This window comes from Uranotaenia lowii, chromosome 2 (assembly GCF_029784155.1).
Source record: "Uranotaenia lowii strain MFRU-FL chromosome 2, ASM2978415v1, whole genome shotgun sequence".
In the NCBI taxonomy this organism is placed as follows: Eukaryota; Metazoa; Arthropoda; class Insecta; order Diptera; family Culicidae; genus Uranotaenia; species Uranotaenia lowii.
Genome location: NC_073692.1, coordinates 10,117,421 through 10,124,360, shown reverse-complemented (window position 1 = coordinate 10,124,360; position 6,940 = coordinate 10,117,421).

Genomic DNA, 6,940 nt, shown 5'->3' with positions numbered 1-6,940 from the left:
GTGCAGTCTTTTTATTTTTTGAATTTTTTGTTCTGAGACACCGTAATGGCTCAACTTCTTGAGAACCATGACGTCGTCACCGTCATCGTCGTCTTCGCCGGCCGGCCAACAAGAAGGGCTCAACGAGTCCGCCTTGCCGCACACGCAGGTCGTAACTGGGGACACAACATCACCCGGCCCTCATCAACAACCGATGGAGGTTTCCTGGCTCTGGCCCTTTTGGACGGACTGACGGAGGCCATCAGACGAGAAAAAATCCATCATCTAGAAAGCACTTTTCGAGTGAGAAACGTTCAAGCGCACTGAGTAATGATGATGACCAAAAACCTCTACCTTTGCCGAAGAGTAGTTTGAGGTTGAGGGTTGCCTTCAACGACATTACACATTTTTACAACGGAGTTAGTTGGTTGGCGCAAACGAGTGGAATTCTTGGCCGGGACCAGGTGGTTTTCGGGGCTAACAATTCCTTCGTCCAACGACTGTTTCCGGGGTGAATCCAGAAAAGTCAGACGTCTTGGTGCAACACCACCAAGTCGACAGTCTGAAGAAAAGCGGGTTTGTGAGAAATGGAAAAATCTACTGCTGCTGCTGCCTGACCAAGAGGGGATTGCTGTAGTGTGCACTTGAAAGTAATTGATTTCCAGCAAAATATAATTACGACCAAGTTATGACAAACGATCCTTACGAGAGACGGCGAGGTGTTGTTCGAGTTATTAGTAGGTGCACCACTGATGGATTAGGAATTTTCCAAACCTCCAGCGGATTGACGGGGGCTTCTTTGGGAAAATAATTGAAAAACATATTTATTCATATCCTTATAGAAATTCAGATCATCTGAAAAATAATAATTATTTGAGGCATAAGTAGGCTTTTGAAAAAGAGTTATAACTTACAATTCTTTTTAAACTTGAGGGGTTTCAACCGATGAGGAAAACCAAATTTCCCAAATCACACAATAGAACGAAATTACCCTTGAAATAAAGTCATATTTGGTAATTTAAAACCTGAAAAATGTCAAGAAGTTATCCAGACACGAGGAAAAAAAATTGATTGATTGTTTTTCTAATTGTAAACGCAATTTATCCTCACCCAGTTCACACCATTTGTCGATGTGACCGGCGAAGGCAAAAATTGGCACCGAAACCACCGGAACAAGCAGCAACATAAAGCTTCCTTAACGAATTGCGTTCCGCTTGATTGCAATTCCCCTCTCCGGAAAAGGGAAACTTTTAAAGAAGAAAGAAAGGCAAACATATCTAGGGCTAAGGAATTTCACAAAGTAGGCACAGAAGAAAAGAGGAGCTGGTTTGGTTTGGCTGGTGCATTTTATGATTTCCTGTCATCGTTAGACTATTCTTCCGGTTTCTCGCCTACCTAGCTTCAATTTTGCGACTTTATCAATCGGGAAATGCGATTTCTTAAAGCTACCGAACCACACAACGATGACTACTATCACGGTTTCTTTTGTGAGGATTAACAAATCAAATTATTCAAAAAATGTTAGATAGAAATTATTAAAAAAAAAAAAACAACTTAATCTTCTTAGCTAAACTAATTTAATCTACAGTCCAAATAATTTACACTTAGCTTTCCAGATTGCCCGGTTTAATACGGGCATGCCAGGATATTTGAAATGAAATTTGATGAAAACGGTCCGGCCCGGATACGCGGATTTAATTGAAAAGTGCTTTATTTGCTTCAAAATTAAAAAAAACTTTGAATTTGACTGGACTTTGAATTGAGAATTTTGAAATCAAATGCCCGAATTTTGCAAGGTTCTCAGATAGAAGATTAAAATGCATAGATTTTCCTGGCTCAGATACGTGCGAGAAAAACTCCGACAATCTCAATTTATCCCGAAGAATCCAATAAAGGAACATTCTTCAAACACTGAAAGAAAAAGTTGAACTTCTCTTAAGTTTTACGATATGATATTTCCGAGCAATAATAATAACGTCGAATAGATGAACTCTTGAGTCCAAACCCATTTATTTCAGTATTTATGTTTCAGTTGGATTACCAAACAAAATGATTGCTTTTCTTTTATTTGATATTAAAAACATCTAATTTCTTAACATCTAATTTCTTGACATCTAATTTCCTTTTCAATTTTTTTTATATCCCAAAATTGAGCTGAGATTTATCGCTAAAATGTGTGAGTGAAAATTAAATGAGAACCCAAATGTTTGCCTTTTTTCCTAAGCATGTAGAATTTTAAAAGAAGAAATCAAAACAGGCGAAGTGCCAAAAACAGTGAGTTCAGGAAATGCGTGAATCGACCCATAAACAACGGATTTACAAACATGAGCTATTTGTTGATCGACCTAAAAAAAATCTCCAGTTCGATTTTTTTTTAAATATCTGATAAGCCGGCAGTCTTTAATTTTTCCTCAAATTCTTTAAAATAATTTGATTTTTTTTCAAAAATCTGGAGACCACTGGCGCAAGTATTCAGGTAAAATTAAGGCCCGATCGGAAACAATTTAGGTTTAGCTCGAAGCACTCAAAGTTTCGATTTTTTATCCTTTTTCTGTCATTTCTGAGAAGTAGGCGATGGTTGGATGGTATCGCACGTGTTTGTTTTTTTGCTCAACCGTGTAGAAAATTAAGTTTTAAAGGTGTAAGTATTTAATTAATGTGAATTTGTTAATTTCTACTGATTAAGTGAATTAAGAGACGTGAGTTGATCCTCCGCATTTGTGGGGAGCGTAGGGGAGTTTTTTTTTCTATTGCAACCTTCTCTCAACTAAACAAATACAATTTTGGAATCATCATCAGGTTTCCTGTATAAAGTTATGTTGGAATTACTACATATTTTGATTTTGAAAGTGTCTTAAAGGGAAGTAAGATGTGGATATAGACAGAACTCATCGAACAAATCAAAGGTTTCTTCAAATTATGTTGCACCTCAAAACCCGACAGTTTTTTCATGTGCTCGTTTTATAAATCATGAGTTAGATTCTGTGTAAGTTATTGAAGTACGGCTACAGTTACCAACTTTTAACTTCAGTCTCAATGTTAGTTCTAATTTTTTTTCTCTGTTCTTTCTGTTGAAAACGCGGGTTTCAGTGGTGGAATAGAGTTAATCTTTATTCGCTTCGTTCGTCAAGTCCTTAAATTATTACTTATAATATAAGCGATGGTTGTTTGCTAACTACACTGAAGCGATATCAGCACTTATTAGTTATCTAATTTCCGTGTGATATTCTGAGATAACTTCTCAGAATACCTGGCAACACTGCTGTGTTACCACGAACCTTATTTGAGTAGTTCGACTTAGCCGTGTGATATTGTAAACATTTGTACTGTCATCATCATCACCATCCTATTGTTCGGCAATCATCAATAGCGGATTGGTTTTAAGTATGAGAAGACCAAATCAAACTGTTTTGGTTACTTCACAGTTGCTGCAGATTTCTTGCTGGAGGATCGGATCGATCCCAAACGTTTTTGCTCCGGAGGATCCGAAGCGTAACCGTAAGTTCAAAATTTTCAATATTTATTTTCAAGAGCGAGTATCGGCGTTACACCCAAAGCCAACGACCTGAGATGATGGTGCACAAAAGTCCGAAACATGTGGTTTGACTAAATAAACGTTCAGTACAAGTTTTGATACATTAACAAAGTATTAATTGATTTAATTTTCACACAATGTTTTGGATATCTGTGCAGAAAAATCTCATTTTCAGCCACAGAGGGCAAATTTACAAGGGTCACCATCAAGGAGTACCTACCGTTAATTTTAGCAAATGTGCTTTCAACGTGATCATTTTGAACTTATAATAAACATGGAAACGTATGGTACAGTTGTCCAGGTTTCTTTCTCTCTTGGTTCCAGTTGTCTCTGCGTCTGTTATTGCACAGTGTGCCCGGCCGAGTTAAATGTCCTTTAACTACTCACCGAAATGCTGACAAGATCTGGGTATGTATGTATCACGAGCATAATCATAAGCATCACTAGCAACATCATAAGCAGCACTAAAAGTTCTACGATGGTCGAGAAGGTGGTGACACGTGAAAGTATGGTTGTGTGAAGTTTGCATCTAGCGTGAGTGGATGACTGGCGGATTCCAGAAATGGATAATTAACCTTGGTTCGACGAGACTTTAGTCGCTGAGACAACGCTTCGGTAATGAAACTGCATTCACTACCTGAATCGAGAAGCGCTCGTGCTAGATGAGTAGTACCTTGATCATCGATGAGCTGGATCACGGCCGTTGCAAGGAGCACCCTTTTGGGATGGCACTTCTTGATGAGATTTCCGACTGCTGCTGTTAAAGATGAACAGTCTCCGACGACAGGATTGGGATCTCTAGGAACCGTCACCTCAGCTCTCGGTTCGATGACTTCGGCCTGAGCAGTGTCCTGACTGCACAGTTGGCTATGATGTCAACCTCAACATTTACGGCAGGAACCTTTTGATTGGCAGGTTCTTGATTGATGACCCTTTCGTAAACAATTCCGGCAAAGTTGTTGACGTCGTACGAGCATGTCCTTGTCTTCGATGGTCATCTTGGAAAATGTATGGCATTGGTATAAGGGATGATGTTCCGAGCAGACATAACATTGGCGAAACTGAGTGGCACCATTGCTGATGATAGTTGATCGAGGGTTAGGTTTCTTTGGAGCCGGAATAGATGAAGTGCCTAGGTGCACGTTGCCTACGCTTTGCAGAACGGTGACTCGTCGTTGGAGAAAACTAGGACGGTGATGGCTTCATGGTTCGTTGAGCATTCCTCCCAATCTTTCCGTGTTGTTGGATCGAGGCGAATACTTAACATGCGAATCAACAGAACGTCCCAAAAATCCACTTTTTCCCCCAACTGCTTCAGAATGCGAACATTGGCCTCGAATCTCTCAACCAGTGAATGTAGATCGGATGCGGACTCTTTCCTTAACGGCATAAACTCGAAAAGAGAATCGACGTACGCTTGTTTCAGACGTGACGGATTTTGAAAATGGTCAATCAATAAATTCCAGGCAACAGGGTAATTATTGGTGCTTATGGTAATTGTCTGAATCAGTTTCAGTGAATCTCCAGTTAAAGATGATCGTAAATAATAGAATTTTTGAATATTTGATAATTCACTGGAGGAATGCACTAATCAGATGAAAAGATCGTTAAATTTAACCAATTTTCTAGCGTTCCATTAAACACTGGGAGCTTCACATCAGGCAGACGGATCTGAGAAGAAGTAGGGAAGTGCGCACTTGACTGAAACGATTGAGAGCACGGTGACGTTGACGACACAGTTTTTATTGACGGATAGAAGGAAGCCTTTAACATGGTAATATTCCGTCTCAAATTGTGTCAGTTGTTTAAATTGCAGCTCGATGACCGTCGGATCCTCTACATCGGCCGCCTCTAGCTCGGCCTGGGTTTTACCGAAGTCTGCCCAAAGGACTCCAAGGTTCTCCAGCCAGACGGAAACTTCCATCGACTGGGTGTCCTCTTGATAATGGTCGACAAACACCCTTATGAGGTTGAAGGATGTCTCGATGCTGCGTAGTCGAAGCTTGAGCGACTCGATTCGGCACTCTGATGCCATCGTGCGCGGAAATCTGGAAAAGTTTTCCCAGCGGAGCACAAAACGTCACACTATAAAGTTATTGGAAATATAATTACCATGCAAAGGCAATTTCTATGCCTTGTAAAGTTTTATTTTCAGGAACAGATTGTAGCAGGTTAACCTCAATTCGACGACGACGTGATGAAAAGCAGGATTTCTTGCGATATCGATAAGGTTCCGGACGCTTGGAGTTCAACGGGCATCCGGTTCGAAGGATCATATAATTAAGTACCTTTACTTTTTCAGCACTTCGGAATGATTAAGATTCGTTTCCAGGATTTCCAGGATCCAGGATTCCGGTAAGAATTTCAACAGGTAGGTTATTCCAAAAGGTTTATTGTTCAGGTAAGTAATTTCGACGATCATAGGTAAGTACACTTAAATTTATTCTTAATCCTTAGCTAACAAACATTTATTTTAATTCTACTATTTACGATCTTAACTAAAACTTTACATCAATTTTGCTCTCAATCTTTTCAATTTACACACTTTGTTGTTTATCTTTCGACTGCCAGCACGTCATTTTTGTAATTTTTGTAATTTTTGTCATTTTTGTCATTTTTGTCATTTTTGTCATTTTTGTCATTTTTGTCATTTTTGTCATTTTTGTCATTTTTGTCATTTTTGTCATTTTTGTCATTTTTGTCATTTTTGTCATTTTTGTCATTTTTGTCATTTTTGTCATTTTTGTCATTTTTGTCATTTTTGTCATTTTTGTCATTTTTGTCATTTTTGTCATTTTTGTCATTTTTGTCATTTTTGTCATTTTTGTCATTTTTGTCATTTTTGTCATTTTTGTCATTTTTGTCATTTTTGTCATTTTTGTCATTTTTGTCATTTTTGTCATTTTTGTCATTTTTGTCATTTTTGTCATTTTTGTCATTTTTGTCATTTTTGTCATTTTTGTCATTTTTGTCATTTTTGTCATTTTTGTCATTTTTGTCATTTTTGTCATTTTTGTCATTTTTGTCATTTTTGTCATTTTTGTCATTTTTGTCATTTTTGTCATTTTTGTCATTTTTGTCATTTTTGTCATTTTTGTCATTTTTGTCATTTTTGTCATTTTTGTCATTTTTGTCATTTTTGTCATTTTTGTCATTTTTGTCATTTTTGTCATTTTTGTCATTTTTGTCATTTTTGTCATTTTTGTCATTTTTGTCATTTTTGTCATTTTTGTCATTTTTGTCATTTTTGTCATTTTTGTCATTTTTGTCATTTTTGTCATTTTTGTCATTTTTGTCATTTTTGTCATTTTTGTCATTTTTGTCATTTTTGTCATTTTTGTCATTTTTGTCATTTTTGTCATTTTTGTCATTTTTGTCATTTTTGTCATTTTTGTCATTTTTGTCATTTTTGTCATTTTTGTCATT